This window comes from Tupaia chinensis, unplaced genomic scaffold, assembly GCF_000334495.1.
Source record: "Tupaia chinensis unplaced genomic scaffold, TupChi_1.0 Scaffold000370_1, whole genome shotgun sequence".
NCBI lineage: Eukaryota > Metazoa > Chordata > Mammalia > Scandentia > Tupaiidae > Tupaia > Tupaia belangeri.
Window position 1 is genome coordinate 6,099,453 of NW_006159867.1, and position 16,746 is coordinate 6,116,198.

Sequence of the window (16,746 nt, forward strand, 5' to 3'; positions counted from 1 at the left end):
ACAAAGTCCTCGTTGGCTGAGAAGTTTGTCGTAATCCCGGCCTCTGCTGTTTTGCCAGTCTCATGTTTTCCTAGTTCCCTCTGGCTATAAGACACTGCATCTTTCCAAAGAGGATGTGTTGTCTCGTTCATTTGTGCCATTGCACAGCCTCACCTGTCTGCCGGGAGCTTCTTTTCTTCTCCATCTGCCCAGTGCCTCCTATCCTCACATACTCAAACATCTCTCAGAAGATTTCTCTGCTTTCACAGATCGAGTGCAATGTAATCTCCCTGTACTCCCTCTATGGTTCTTTGAATAGGCTTTCTTCACAGTAATCATCAGACAAGGTTATATAAGAAATTACATTTTTACTTACCTCCCCAACTAAACCAAGAGCTATTGGAGAGCAGGAATTATATCTCCCTTAGTGCAGTAACCCCAGCACCATCAAACAGTAGAAATGCCCCAAGTTTTAGATGACTTTAAAAATCCCAACTCAATGAGCAAGTAAAGATCATGTCATACTATGGCTATGTATCCAGACCTCTGTGTTTCCCACAAATCCCGTAGGAATGCTTTGGAGGTACTTACGTTAGTGCAGATGTTGCTCATGACACCATATGGCAGTCACAAGCCCAAGCACCCACTAGGAAATGTACACCTGTAAACACTTCAGCTGAGAGACATTGTCACAAAGAAGGGGATGCGGACATCTGTGGTAAATTATTTTTGTGACTCCAGTTACAGTGGCATGTAACTACTCAAGATCTTAGCCAAAGCATCAAATGACATTTCGTACTTCACGATTAATCAGGGAGGATATGGATGATATGAAGAGATGAGAAGGAGGTTTCCAATTGGGGCAGAGGAATCCACTGTCTTCTCAGGAAATTAGAACAAGAATACAATTTTTTTTTCCAAACACCAAAATTACACAGGGCAAAGAAGGGGTATTCAAACATCCCTCCTCTTCTTAGATTCTATTCAAGTATTCTTTGGAAAACAGTCACAAAACAGAAAGGGAAAGAAAAGGCACGGATAGAGATTGTTCATTCTTCTGTTTGCTAACTGTGGTGGCAGCAATTGCTGCTAGCAACAGTGTTATTATATAGAACATAAAGAATAAAGCACCCTGAGAAGTGCCTATTTATAGAGCAAATACTTGGATACTATTGTGCAGTCTCCTGCTCACGGCAAGGAAATATGCACAGGCTATTGGAAGCAGACTGGGAGGAGACCTGGGTTCCAGAACTAAGTCTACCCTCATTAGCTTCCCAGTTAGTGCTCCATTTCCCAGCCTGCAACAGGAGCAGTGAAGCAGAGGATTCTCTTGGTCGCTTAGAGCTCTAGCTTGCCAAGATTCTCCTATTTCTCAGCGGCCACAGAGATCACGTGCTACAGTGAAGTCTGGAATTTAGCCAAAGGAAGGCAAAGAAATAACTGCATGACCTAAGTCACTGAGTCATGGAAAACTCAAGATGAAGCCAGCTGCAATGGGCCAGCAGCAACACAACAGTCCAGGGTTCTGAAGCCCTATGAGAAGGTCCCCAGCGCACCTCCTGAGGTATCCTGGTACACACTGGGTATGCGTGCATCTGCCATCCTGGCTAGCTGAGGCTGGGCGTGAATTACAACATGAAGACTCTGTTGGGGAGTGTCTGTCTTTCTCTGTCTCTCTCTGTTTCTCTGGTAGAAGAAATAGATCATGTTAAAAAAAAAAATAGAAGAAATCTCAAGAAAGAGGTTGTTCACAACTTTAGTGATATGCCATTGCCACTCCGGCTACTAAGGACTAACAGTGGTTCTCCAGTTCATGGTAATAAGAAATGTAAGAACAAAGGAAAGGAAGAAAAATGATTTTGCCGTATTCATGGTCTATCTCCCACTTCCTCTCTTTCTAAACTCTTGAATTCCAGAATAGACAACACAAGCTACGGAGAGGTTGGTGTGTGGGCTGTGAAGTGGCTAGCCAGCTCATCTTTCAAACACGCCCACTAAGAAAGTTGTTAAACTGAAGCTATCCTCAAAAAAATAAAAAAAAAAAATTGTGAAGTGCTATGTGTCTGGGGACGAGAGGGGACCATGACAGAGGAAAAGGCCAGCATTAGGGAAATTCCACTAGGGCTAGAGTTCTGAAGAATAAGTAACATCTATGCAGGTAACCTGCCGTGGCACTGAATTCGAAAGTGCCAGTAAGTAACAACTACATGGCAGTAAAGATGGGACAGCATTTTAAGGAGGCAAAGAAGTTACTTTCACTCTTTTTTTAACCGTATACAAAACCATTTGAAATTAGAACATTATAGGGAACTGCGAAGAGCCCCAGAGCCAACAGTTTAGACTCTAAAAAGAGCAAGCAAGCTGTCCTGATATGTGAAGTTCACACATGCTCAGTCCTCTGCACAAGGCCCACATAAAAATAAACAGCTCAGGGATCCACAGGAAAGAGGGCATTTCAGTACCCACTCCCAGTGCAGACTCTGCCATGAGTGACACGATCTTCATACTGTGTCTTCTTCCATATTTCTGTGTTTATACTCCTTTTTATGCATATATACATAATGTATTTAGTCTCATATTTTCTCCTCCTAAAACTGCCATCCCTATTTTTAACAGATATTTTTCACTGTTTAAACAATACATGACAAAAAAGGACACAAAAATACTAAACCAAATGGTGCTTCATCCCTCCCGGAGGCATCGTTGGTCCTGCAGTCACAATATGCTCTCTTCACACTTAACAGGCTAAGATAAATATGCCACGATGTGCTCTGATCGGGGCTTTTGTGCCTCCAGTCCAAATAACTTATCCACCATTTCTTTATTTCATTCCCCTTTCCAGGTGCCATGATGGCTTCCTCTAGGAATCCCTTCGTTGGTACTGTTGGCGACATTGCTATCTTCAATTTCTTCTTTATTGTGTTGCTGCTCATATTTAATTTGCAGTAGGAAACATAAGATCTGTAATCATGTAAGATCAGCACTGAGTTATTTAATGTTGGTGCCTCCCTGCTTACTTACAGATCACCTATCTGATTAAAAATCTGTTGCCTGTTGATGATGTTGTGTATAGTATTCTCATCTCTCCTGGTGTGTGTTGTGTATCATGTTGGGTAAAATATCTATACAATCTAAGTGATGTATAGTAATGGAATGTATAGATAATAAATAATAATAATAATAAATCTGCTGACACCTATGGGTTCCTGACTCAAGGTCTCTCCCTCTCCTCCTCTCCTTCCCTTGGTCCCTTGGACTCAGGCCCCTAGACATCAAGCCTCTCTTCTGACACTCAATCCATAGGCTTCTTCCCATTGCCTGTGGTCTCAATCCTCCATCCAATACCTACACACTTTATTCCTGAACATTTTTCATCTGAATGGGAAAAGCACAGCACTCACATATACACAAGCATAAATATAAAGCCATGAGATTGATTCCACAAACCTCATACCAAAATAAAGTCTTAAAGTGTTAGAGTCATAATCTATATTTGTCTGTTTATATCCCTATTTATATAGGCATATAGAAATACTGTATTTGGATTTTTATTTCTATCTCATACAACTGTCATTCTATTTTTAACAGATTTTTCACTCTTCAAATATGGTAGAAAAAGACAGATGTAAGCAGGTAAATTACTTCTGCTACAAAGCAGGTGGGGCCCAAGACCACAAATTAAAAAAAATAAATAAATAAAAAGTGCAATTTTCATTAAGTCTGTCCTTTGAAGATTGGATTTTGGACCATAAGGCCAACAGATAATTAGAAAATCAGTATTATAGTCTCAAATCTGACATTAATAATCTAAAACTTAAGACTATGGGTTAGGAAATTTTGTTTTTCACACATTTTGTTTGAGACAAAACTTAATTTAGAAGAAATGTCACTCACCTTAAATTGAGGCTTCTTGGGTATTAAATGCTACTACCAGCCACCAGAAGTCTTAGTTTACCCTGGCTGCTATAGCAAAATATCATTGGTCGATGGCATATAAACAACTGAAATGTACTTCTCACAGTTCTAGAGGCTGGGATGTCCAGGATCAAGGCACTAGCAGATTCAGTGTCTGCTGAGAGTTTACTTTCTGGTTCATACAAAGTATCTTTTTGCTGTGTCTTCACTTAGCGGAAGGGGGCAAGGCAGCTCTCTGGGCCTCTAGTATAAGTCACTAACCACTTTCATGTGAGCTGTTCCTTCATGACCTAATCAGTTCCCACAGGTCCTGCCTCCTAATACCATCACCCAGGTTTCAACATATAAATGGGGGATAGTAACATGATAGAAACAAATACAGATGATAGCATTGGGTATTTCAACATTCAGATGCCCAAAACATCCCACATATGTGCAAATGCCCCTAGGAGCACTGGGCACCTCCAATTGAGAAGTAGTAGATTATTTCATGACTACAGTTAAGGAGGCATCTGTGGAGAAAGATTTATGATTCTTATTTGTGAAATAAAAGGACAATGAGATTGATGGCACAGTGTACTGAATTCTAAGACATAAATTAACCTTATTTGAAATATTTGGGGCCTACTTGCTAACAATTTGTAATACTCTGCCATAATAGTTGGTTTTCCTAAATCTATTCTCTTCCATAATAACAGGCATTTGTGGAAATCAATGCAGAACAAAATGAAAGAAAGAAATCTTGGTTCATCAACAACCTTGCATAATACAACTTCACCTAGAACCTGGATCAACCAGACTAATACTTTTCTATATGAGTCATTGTATTTTGATCTGTTTATTCTAATAATATAACCTTTACCTTAGCTTATTTAAGAAATTAGTAATAATATAAAATAATTTTAATAATAAATAATTATAGAAATTAGTACCCGGAATCAGGATACTATGTAATAAACTTAAACTGTGTTTTTAATTGGTTTTAAAATTAGCTCGTAGGCAATAAAAAATAGGTACTTCCTGGTGAACTTTGGCACCCCTTCTTCTGTGCAGGGAAGAGCTGGTAACTCAGAAAGCAGGCTACATGCCCAAGGAACGTGTAGCTTCAGAGGAATTAGTTGGGAATAACCAAAACTTGAGAGATTGTCTTCTAACCCACGCTAAGAAAATGGATGATAAACTGAGCACAAATGCCAATAAATAAAAGAGAATCAGCAAGCATAAGGAGCATGTCTAGATAAAAACCTTTGTATAAAATTATCAATAGAAATGAGTGGAAGTAGGTACGTGGAAGGCCAGAGTTTTTCAGGAAATTATATTACCCAAGAACTCACGGGCAAAATACAGTCAGAAACCACTACCTACATTATACTTTTTAATACCTATTTCTAATAAAAGAAAACTGATAAGTGGGACTCTTACAAAGGATAAAGCTGGAGCCCACAGAGGCTAACAAACAAGGAAGCTATTCTGGAATGCAAAAACAGAGTTGGCTAGACTGGCCAATGACAGTCTATACTCTACTGCTAGGGTGGAAGTCAATGTTAATACCTAAGAGCAACTATGTATCCAGTTCTTCCCTTTCTAATTGTGAGTTTCTACTTGCAGTTGTGCTTTTTTCTAGGAGAGATATTTGCTATAGAGTGCATGTGCTCACCAGAGAGACAGAAATAGAGGGGTAGAAAGCAAGAAATCACCCCCCCTGCCCCACCCCCCCAAGGATGATAACACCACAGTCCCTTCTCCTCCATTCTCCTCTTAGGATTTTGGACACGCCCACACACCTGCCTGGTGTAAATTTGAAGCCACTGGGTCAGGGACTTGAACCACAGTTGACAACGTGGGAGTCCAACAACATAATCATCATGCCATTCACTAGGCCCAATTGCAGTTGTATTTTAAGCCGGTAATTTGGATATTGTTTTATAGTCACCAGATTACAAGAACTTCATCTGTTGAAGAAAGCTATCATTCATAGTTCCTACACTTTGATCTGATGCAGTTAATAGATAGCACGTTTGACTGTCTTCCTTTGGACTCCAGAAGATGGTAAGAAGTGTGTACACGGGTACTTACAGAGCCAGAGTAGTAAACTACTGTCGCCCAAAATCTGCCCTCACATATTTTCAAGGCCATACAACTCTAAATGTCATTTTCCAGCCTACATGTTTATATTTTGAAACTTCACAGTCACTTTGTTAAAAAGGAATTTCTTGCTCTGGATTTCTCCTCTTCCTATGAATTGAAACTCAGCCACGTTAGCATCCCTGATTCTGGCCTTGTTGATCACAACGGCACTTTAAAAAGTGATAAATGCCAAGAGCAAGAGAGTACATGGGTTCCTAACAACTGTCATTTGTGAAGCACAGCTGTCCCCTACAACCCTAGCCTGCACTGGCTAGAGTGCTACATAAGAGTACACTCTATCTTACCCAAACCATTTTATTTCTGGTTTCCTTTGTTACAATAGTTTAGCCTTTGCCATAACTAATACATCATTAAAAGTCTCTAAAATCACAGGGCCAGCAGGGGGCATGATAATAGTTAAGGGCACTGGACTCCCACATAGACGACTGGATCTGGCAACTTGCTTTCTCACTTTCTTTCTCTCACTCTGTCCCACAAAATCTTTTCTTAGATTACAGGTAAGAATAAGAGAAATTGTACTACTACTTTCAATTCCATCATAAACAAGGGAAGAGAGAGTCCCAGGTAGAAGATAGGCCAATCCTGGTAAATGGTGAAAAAAAAGGGAAAAGAAAAGAAAGGAAAAGAAAAGAAAAAAAACAAGCAAGGCATTGAAGGCAACTATCTATGTGAATTCTAGAAAAGCAAACCATCAACCACGTTTTGTACTGTCATTCAGTATTTCTCCATTTTGCTTCCAATAGTCTTTTTATACTGCCTGCCTTTCCTAAGCCTTCAGAAAGTCAATCAGGCTGCAATCTCTAGGGAACAAAATTATAAATTGATTGAAGACAGGGGTGGATTGGAGTAAATGATACTATTATAAATGTGAAACCTTTGTAAAGACATTCCAATCAGGGTATGAAAAATTTTCTAAAGCTACATTTAACTTTTTATAACAGAACACTCCAACTTACAGGTGGATAGGGAACAGTGAACACAGAATTGTTTGATCCAGTAGGTTAAATAGAAGGTAGAAAATAATAGAGAATAAATTGTCAGCAGATGTTGTTGTTGGTTCAGAGCCCAAGACTGCCAAATCAGAATAGGCTGTTGGGATGTCATGGGATGTAAATGACTTTCTCATTCTGGGTGATTTAATTTCACTGAGTTGAAACTTGCAACTATTTATTATGGTAAGTCCAATGTAGCTGAACATTTTTTTAAGTTTTAAAGGTATATCTTTACATGGAAAGAAGTCAGCATGGTATATGCCACAGTCCACACCAATCTCCCTACACCGTAGACTTAATAAAAGATGTGCTGAAACCAGCTCTTGTTGCCTCGTAAAAACCAGTTGTGAACGTCGCTTCATAACTACTGTTCAGTGGCATCCTGACAGTAGTTTGAAATAGCTCTGATGAGAATATTTATATCATAGAAGTTGGTAAACACTACATGTGAGAATTTTTGTTTATTGTTTTTCTTTTTTCCAGGGAACTGGTTTAGTAGCACACCACACCAAGGGTGCTGACAGCAGAATGTGTCTGCTGAGTGAGTTTGTATCTCTTTCAATCTGCATCCAAGACTGGTCTGTGAGGAGAGCAATAAAGGTCCAGCACCACGGCTCTCATTTGAGACGACTCTAAGGCTCCATTGCTATGCTGTTAGGACTGCATCTCAGCCTAGCTCCTCCCTGTGCTGAACCTACTCCCCTACCTCCTCATTAGTGTGATCGGAGAGTACTTTCCTATTGCTAGAACGTCCCACACACAAATCTTCAGGATCTGCCTCTTAAAAACCCCGATGTGGAACAGAAGCATAAGGATAGAAAATGTCTCTACTTAAGCTAACATGGAATATTAATCATTCTAGAAAAATAACTACAACCCATTTGGTTTACCACTGTATAAAATGATATATAAAGATGGAAAAGAAGAACAATGTTGGGTTTCATGGAGGTTGTGTTGTTGCTGTGGTATGCTTTTTCTAGAAATTTCTACTCTTGGAGAATGTTTTTTTGTATGTTTGTTTCTGTTTTTTGTTTGTTTTTAATTTGCTATAAGGTGGGTAGGCTTGCCAGAGGCAGAGAGAGGAAGAGTAAATGAGAAAGCATCCCTCAATGGAGATGGCCGTGCCATAATCCCTTCTCCTCCATTTCTCCTCAAGGAATTTTGGGCACAGACACACATGAGCTCATCATTTTTCAAGCTGCTGGGCCCAGGGCTCGAGCCAGACCTTAACCACCGGGACTCAGCCACCTTCACCACACCACTGGCACGTGCATGGAATATGTTTAATGTATCAGTGAATTAAAAAAAATAAAATAAAAAATAAACAGATTTTTGTCATCAAAGAAAAAGTCAACGTTTGTATTTATTTTAATTTCAGTAGTTTTAAGAGTGACCACCTCAATGATTTTATGCCAACTTCAAAAGAAAATTACAATAAGAGGGGAAACATGATAAAAGAAACCAAGTAGAAAATAACTTAACTTTAGCATAGGCTACTTTTTTCCCAATCACTGCTCTCTACCTTGTTTTGCCCATTTTAGCAAGTCTCTTGTATTTCTATTCACCCTGTAATTAGAACACTCTGCAGTTTGAAATTGCCATAATATCCCTTCAAATCTCATCTATGCCTAGCATCTCCCAGCCCAGGGCAGGTCTTGGCTGCAGAAGCATTGGCATGGAGGACAGGCCCAGGTCAGCTCTTTCACTCTTACTCAGCATCTTTGAGTGGACAGAAAGTGAGAGATTACTTCATCTCTGTCCCTTTTCAGGGCTTAAGTTTTGGGGGGTTGGAGGAGATGGAAGGCAAGATAGAAAGAAAGGGAAAATTTCTCTTGGGTAAGTCTTGGTAATTGCAGCTTCCCCCTTGTTAGCTGTCGATGCTTTCCTGGCTAACCTGGAATGGCCGTCTATGCCCTCCGAACACCAGAATTCCAAGTGCTAACTCTTTCAAGAGTTGTTTCCAGAGTTTATCAAGAGGCCCTGGGTTCATTCCCAGGGAAGTAAATCTGGTTCCATACCTCCCAAATGCAACTCCTGACTTCCCCATAGAACAGATGGATGGAATAGAAGTTGAAAAATGCTCAGCTCATCCCTTGAGGAGTGAGGGAAATTTTGCGGCAGCCCATGAGGCTCCTTGCACTCCTTGCAGTTCATATGGTCTGGGATATGCAGTGAGAGGGTGCTGGAGAGAAGGCGGGTGGTTCATAGCTGGCAATTCCTGGTGGCATTTTCTGGTCACAATCATTTCTGGCTCTTAGAAGTTCTCTCTGTAGACTTGGGGGTCCTTACTCACTTTTTGGTCTGAGCTTAGAGTGCTAATTACCTAATCCAAGCTAGCAGGAAAATCTAATTCACTATCTTCAAAATTTTAAACTGGTATTTAAAACCAATGCCAAAACTTGCAAAAAATATTATCACGTTAGTCTAAATTGTACAGTAAGGCAATATAAAACTTCTGATTTTGGTACCTGAATTTCCAGAGTGGTTGTTAAATTGATTAAATGTAAGAGAACATTGCTACTTCATGTCTTCTCTTTATATTAGTAGACATAGAGGAGCATGATAGAAAAAAACTTGACGATGACCATATAGCTAACACCTTATTGATTTGGTGGAACCTCTTAGCACATGGCTTATGACTATAGCGTAAGTTGTTTGAAATTTTCTGTAATTATTCTCTTTCCATTCTACACATTGAACCCCATTTTACATAAGATTCAGCACAATTTCAGGTTTTATCTCATAAGTATTGTAGATGCCATCATTAATTTGCTTTTGTGTTACTTGAAAATCGCCCTCTATCACACATAGTTTGTTTCATACAATTTTCCTAAACAACAACAAATTGAATCCTTAAGGGCATGTCTTTCAGAAGCCTATGAACTTTAGGGAAAAAAAAAAAAAGGAGAGAGAAAGAGAAAACAGCATCAGCCCTGTTTGTTAGCAACCACAACCTTGGTCCTCAAAAACATCAACTTAAGAAAAAAAAAAAAAAAAAGAAAGCACTATTGCCAATACAGTTTGGGCTCCCTTAATTTCATGCACTGTGACTCCAACAATTTCTCCATTTCTCATCTTATTTCTATAAAAGTAGCTTCATTTAAAAGCAGGGAAACCACATTTCATGCTCTTCAGTTTCATTAAAGTTATACAAAAGGAGCCTACCAAAAGGAGCCTCTCCTAATTAAACAGTTGTAGCAGATGAAAATATTGAAATGATGAATCTGAAAGGAAGCTGACACTATATATTCCCCAGAATTTTTTATCATGACATGATAAAAAAAAAAAAAAAAACCTGAGAAATTAAGATCTGAATCTCAGGATGAAGTGTCGCATATGTCATTATAAAAAGAAGAAATGAAGTGTAACCCACTGACTTCTTAAAGTAGTACAGGTGACATGAAGTGAGGGAACCAGAAGGGGGAAAAAAGATTCCCTCTGATCCTTCATTAGGGTGGACTTTTTGTGGTTCTCAGACAGGGGGCTTAGTGGCACTTGACGTATGTCGGGTTATGATCAGAGACTCGTTCCTGTAAACTACCGGCAGCGGCTGGTTGGTGCAGATGTCTCGGACTCCCGTGAGAGTGCTTTCATCGGAGTTCAGCCTGAGTTATTGAGTGTGCTGGTTAATGGGCACTTGAGATAAAGTGTTACCAAGAAAAAAAGCGAGTAAAACTTAATGTGTTATTCCTCCCCTCCAGGACCTGCAAAATAAGCTCGCTTGATTGACAGACTCCTCTCTCCAAGTAGGAAGGATAATGACACGTTTCTCAGAGGCTTAGGAATGAGACTGCATTCTAGACGACTTCCACCTCAGCTCTGAAGACATGCAGGATGAGGTTTACGAAGCAAAGATCTGATCTTGAGGATTTTTTATTTGAGTTTCATTTCTTACAGCTCAAAAATCTCAATTACCTACCAAGGGCTAATAACCAGCTTAGAAATCTATAAATATCACATGAAGTTTTATGTTAATGTACTTGTTACCTTTTTCTCTGCCTTATATTATTTACAGGATATTCCTAAAATATGCTTTTTAAATCTCAATCTTATTAAACCCAAGAACTAGTTAGTATTTCATTAGATATATATATTTTTTAATTTTATTAATTGCCAGAAGGTGCATGCATTCGCCAGGAAGAGACAGAGGAGAGGAAGAAAGCATCCCCTGATGGATGCTGCAATGCCTTTTCTATTTCTCTATTCTGTCAGGATTTGGGGCATACATGCACATGGCATTCAATGTGTCTCTTAAGTCACTGGGCTGGGATTCTAACCACTGTCAGCCAGTGGGATCTGGCTTCTTTAACCACTAGGGTGGGCTGACCCCAGGTATACATAATTTTAATTTCTCATAGCTTCAATTCCTTTAACTCAAAAATTTTTGAAAGTTGAGTTTATGAAGCAATAAGAAGTTAACTATATCTTGCTATCACCATTCTTCAGACTATTTGAATATGATATGAGTTTTGGTGTGCATAATGGCACCTTATATAAAAGAGCTGGAGGTATTCACATTAACACCTTCTGATTATATGAATATCTATCTACAGATAGACTAGGAAGAGAGAGAGAGAGAATGTGTCTCTGTATCCATGTACATAGTTAGATAACATACAAATATGTGTATATGATGACAATTTTTTGACATGTGGTAGTAAAATCCTCGACCTAACAAAACTAGTATACTTTAACAGTTTTCCAAGAGTTGAAATTAAATACTGCAAGGAAAGAGTATGTATAAGGCATAGCCCTAAATATTGGTGAAAAAGTTCTGGACAATATGACAAAGACGAAGTTAAGTCACCCCAGTCTGAGGTGTGAAAAGACATCGGGATCTTAACAATGCCTGTGGCTGAAACATCAGGTCCACAGAAAGATGTCATTCAAGAATAAGACTATGAAGAACCGTGAATGTGAGCTCAGCAAGTTCAGGCTTCATTCTCTAATCAGTGTTTGGCAGCCTCTGAGGTGAGTTCGATTCATCCATGAAGACTTTCTTATGAAAGCCATTATCCAGCATTAAGGAGCCAGCCGTAAAAGGAACAGATGCTGTGGCAGTTAGAAGTTGCTCCCGAGGACAGGGAATGGATTTGATGTCGGGATGTGGACTTTTGATTTTCACATATGTCCTTTGGGATGTGTGTGTGTGTGTGTGTGTGTGTCCTATCTGCTCAGTACCCATTTCAAAAATATCTCTTCATGGTGAAACACAAGCCCCTGAATGTTTAAAATGTTCCAAATCTGAGTCTCATGGGCACAGAAGCAAGGAGCAATTGATATCCACAATGGTGAATTACTAAAAGCATTTTGCAATCTGCTCCATGTTTCAATTTGCTGTGGCAGTTAGAAGTTGCTCCCGAGGACAGGGAATGGATTTGATGTCGGGATGTGGACTTTTGATTTTCACATATGTCCTTTGGGATGTGTGTGTGTGTGTGTGTGTGTGTGTCCTATCTGCTCAGTACCCATTTCAAAAATATCTCTTCATGGTGAAACACAAGCCCCTGAATGTTTAAAATGTTCCAAATCTGAGTCTCATGGGCACAGAAGCAAGGAGCAATTGCTATCCACAATGGTGAATTACTAAAAGCATTTTGCAATCTGCTCCATGTTTCAATTTTGTTTTTCCTGATGATTTCCTTGAAAAATAAAAAAAAAATGTTAAAACCCAGAGAGTGTTTAGAAAACTCCTCAATAGTTTAAGTATCAGTGGCATGAGGATGGAAGGGGAAAATCTTATTTTTAATGTCAAAAGAAGAGCTAAGATGGTCAAAAGTAGTTCCTAAATATACACTAGCCAATATTCGATAGTATTCTCTTTTATTCAAGAGTGCTGGAATAGCATCACATAAAGTTTGAATAACAGAAGGAGCTGCTGAAATAAAAATTATACAAGAAAGAGTGGTAAAAAAAATTCTATAAGTAAGAGAACATGTCACTATACTCTGATATTTGAGTATGTTTTTATGGTCAATACTCCTGACTTCAAATCCTAGGTCTGACATTTATTTACTGTCTAATTTTGGGCAAGATACTGAGCCTAAGTTTCAGATCCCCATTTGGAAAATTAGTATTACCAGCCATCAATAGTGGGAACCTCTTTCAACATCCATATATGCAGGGTAGCTGAAATATAACAGAAGCCAGTTGGACTCAGAATTTTAGAAAATGTCAGTCATGAGCACTGACTGGACATCATGGAAACTGTGGATGGGTAGCTCCTACTTGTCTTAAATGATGGACATTCTAACCTAAATATATGAAGAGACACATGTGAAAACCAATGGTTTCTACCTCCAGACAAATCATCCAATTCCAGATATGTCGATGGGAACCATTTTCTCCACAGCCAGAAAATATCTCAACCTCTTTAATGGTGTTTCCTACCCAGTGAGGTGTTTTTCTTGCCTTCAGCAGCTTCCTACTCATATATGCAGACAGCATTCCTCTAAAATTATGACCCTTTTGCTTACTGTTTTCATACCTCTCCTTAATCAAATGAGCTCAGCATGATGGAGCCATCTGTATCCTATTCATTCCATGGGAAGGCACTTCTCTTTCTTACCAAATAGCCACCAGAACTAGCCTACCTTCCATAGCTGAAACCCACATAAGATTTTTTTTTTAATTTCAGCTACCTCATTCCTACAATTCCAAAATGCTGTCTTATAAAGTTAGTATAGAGTTAAAAAAGAAAATGCACCTAGGACATAATAGACACTAAACAAATGCCATTTATTAGTTTCAAGTTCAAATACCAGCACAACTTACAAACTGTATGGTATGCTTCTTTGTTTGGCTCCAGCTAATGAAATTTTTTTTTTTTTTTTGGAGAGATTTTCACTGTAGGGCGCGTGTGCTCGCCAGACAGACAGAGAGAGACATAGAGACCGAAAGCGAGAAATCACCCCCCAGGGGGGATGGTCACGCCGCAATCCCTTCTCCTCCATTCTCCTCCCGGGATCTTGGGCACGCACGCACATGCGCCCGGCATGAGTTTTAAGCCACAGGGTCCGGGACGTGAACCGCGGTCGACTACGTGGGAGTCCAGCGACATAACCATTACGCTAACTGCTGGTTCCCCCAGCTAATGAAATTTTGGAAGCAGCTTTAGAACTGGGTAAAGGGTAGAGGCTGTAATCATTTGGAGGAACAGGCTAACATGGAGCATTAGGATGAGTCTCGTGAGGGCTCAAAAGAAAAACCATAGGGAAAGTATGAAACTTCTTAAGAGATTACTTAATTGGTCATGATCAGAATTCTGATACAAATATGAACAGCAATGGCCATCATAATGAGGTCTGAGACGGAAATGAAAGAACAAGGTATTGGAAACTGGAATAAACTGGAATAAAGGCCATGTTTGTCATGCGTCATGTCCATGCCCAAGGGTTTTATGGAAACCAGAATTTCAGAGCAATGAACTAGACTATCTGGTAAAAAAAGAAATCTGAGCAAAATCTTGAAGGAGTTGTATGGCTACTTTTAACCACAGATAATAAAAAGTGAGCAAATAGACATTACTTAAAGAGTTATAACTGAGCAGAAATATTTGGACAATTTTCAGCCTGACCATGGAAAGAGTAAAATGAGATATTAAGGAGAGCAAAGTGAAGATGTGGCAAAGTGACTGCTAGAGAGATTAGAACAAATAGAAGGGAGCCAAATATTATTCATCAAGAGAATGGCTGAAAGACCCTAAAGGCATTCAAGAAATCTTTATGACTTTCTCTCCCATTACAGGTTCAAAGCAGGGTCCAGGGAGGCGTCTGTGGGACCTCAGCATTGCTTCTTTAGCACTCTGCTCCCCATATCCTAGGGCAGTACTCTTTGACCACCCCAGCTGCAGTTCAAGCAAGCTCAAGTTTAGTGCCTGCCACAGCTCCAAAGGGTACTGGTTCTTCAGACTCACAAAGTTCATGACCTCTGGGGCCATGGAAGCCTCCACCCCAATTTCAAAGGATATTACAGATAGTCTAGAAGCCCAAGAAGAGACTCACCATGGAGGCAGAGAGCCACTGAAGACGGTTCCGACTAGGGCAATGCCCAATGAAGCCATAGGAACAAAAGACCTCAAAAATGTAGAGTTACCTGCACATAACTTCAGCCTGAAAGAGCCGTTGGGTGGACTGAGTCCAGAAAAGCCATAATCAGGGTTGTCTAAGACCTTGGGGATCCAACCTTAACCCAATAAGCCCAGGATGCACGACACAGAATGAAAGGAGGTTATTCTTCAACTTCAGAACTTAATATTCTTTTCCCTGTTTGATTTTGGACTGACTTAGAACCAGTTATCATCCCCCACCCCTTTTTTTTTGGCCATTCCTTTTGCAATGGGAGTATCTATCCTTAGCCTGCCCCACCATTATATTGGGTCGTCAGAAAAATGAGGTATTTTTGTTTTTCTATGCAAAACTGTATCATGACTTTTCTGACGACCCAATATTTTGGCAGCACACCACTTTTTAATTTCGTAGGCTCACAGCTGGAAAGGCATTTGTCTTAGGATGAATCATGTCTTTAGTATCACCCATTACTGATTCAGATGAGACTCTGGACTTTGAATCTTTGAGTTGGTACTGGAACAAGCTAAGACTTTTGGGTCTATTGAAACAATTGTCTTTTGCATTATAAAGATACAAATTTGGAGGCTGAGAGGCAGAATATCATAGTTTGAATGTTTCCCCCAAAATTTATGTGCTGGGAACTCAATTCCAAATGCAATCATGTTGAGAGGTAGGGCCTCATAAGAGGTGATCAGGTTGAATGGATTAATGCCATTATTTTGAGAGTGCATTAGTGATAGCAAGACTAGATTACGTACAAAAATGAGTTCCACCCCCTTTAACTCTTGCATTCTTGTTTACTCTCTTGCCCTTTAGCTTTTTGCCCTGGGATGACACAGCAAGAAAGCCCTCATCAGATGCTAGTATCATGCTCTTGGACTTCCCAACTTCTAGAACTGTGAGCCAAATAAATTTTAATTGTTTATAAATTACCCAGACTGTGTTATTTTGTTATAGCAACATAAAATGCACTGAAACAATTACCCAAGCTACTTTTTGCTATTAAAAGAAAAAAGGTTTGAAAATGTTTCTGCATTTTAAAAATAGTAACTTTAAAGCAAATACTACTGCTAAATAACTGACTACACAGAGTCTTCAGAACAGGATTGTTTCCAAAATTTGGTATGAAGAATACAACCTAAATTGTGTATGTGTGTTGGGGGGGGAAGCACATGCATGTGCACACATGCACACATGCACGTGCACCCACTCGAGCCCACACATGCACCCGCATGCACATATTTTATTTGCCTCAGCATCTCTGCAAAAGATGGAAATGATCTGAAATCAAGCAAGACAGATGGCTGAGTGGGCCTTGTGAATCGCATATATCTCAAGGAAGTTAAGAAGTCATTGCAGCATTTTTTAAGAAGAAAAATATGTAAGTTTTTTTTTTTTAAGTTTACACTTTGTCTTGTCTACCTCTGAAGTTTCAAATATCCACTTTTGAGATCATTGAAGTTTAGGACTCTGAAGAAGCCTTAAAAATCTAAATGAAATAGGGCAAGAGTTTCTGGTCAGGATATTCTTCCTTATAAACCAGAAAAATGTTGGTGCTCTAACATAATTGGATACAGATGTGCCTTGCATTGCTCCCTAGTTATGTCTCTGAAAGTTTTGTAAAACTGGAAGGAAAATAATTT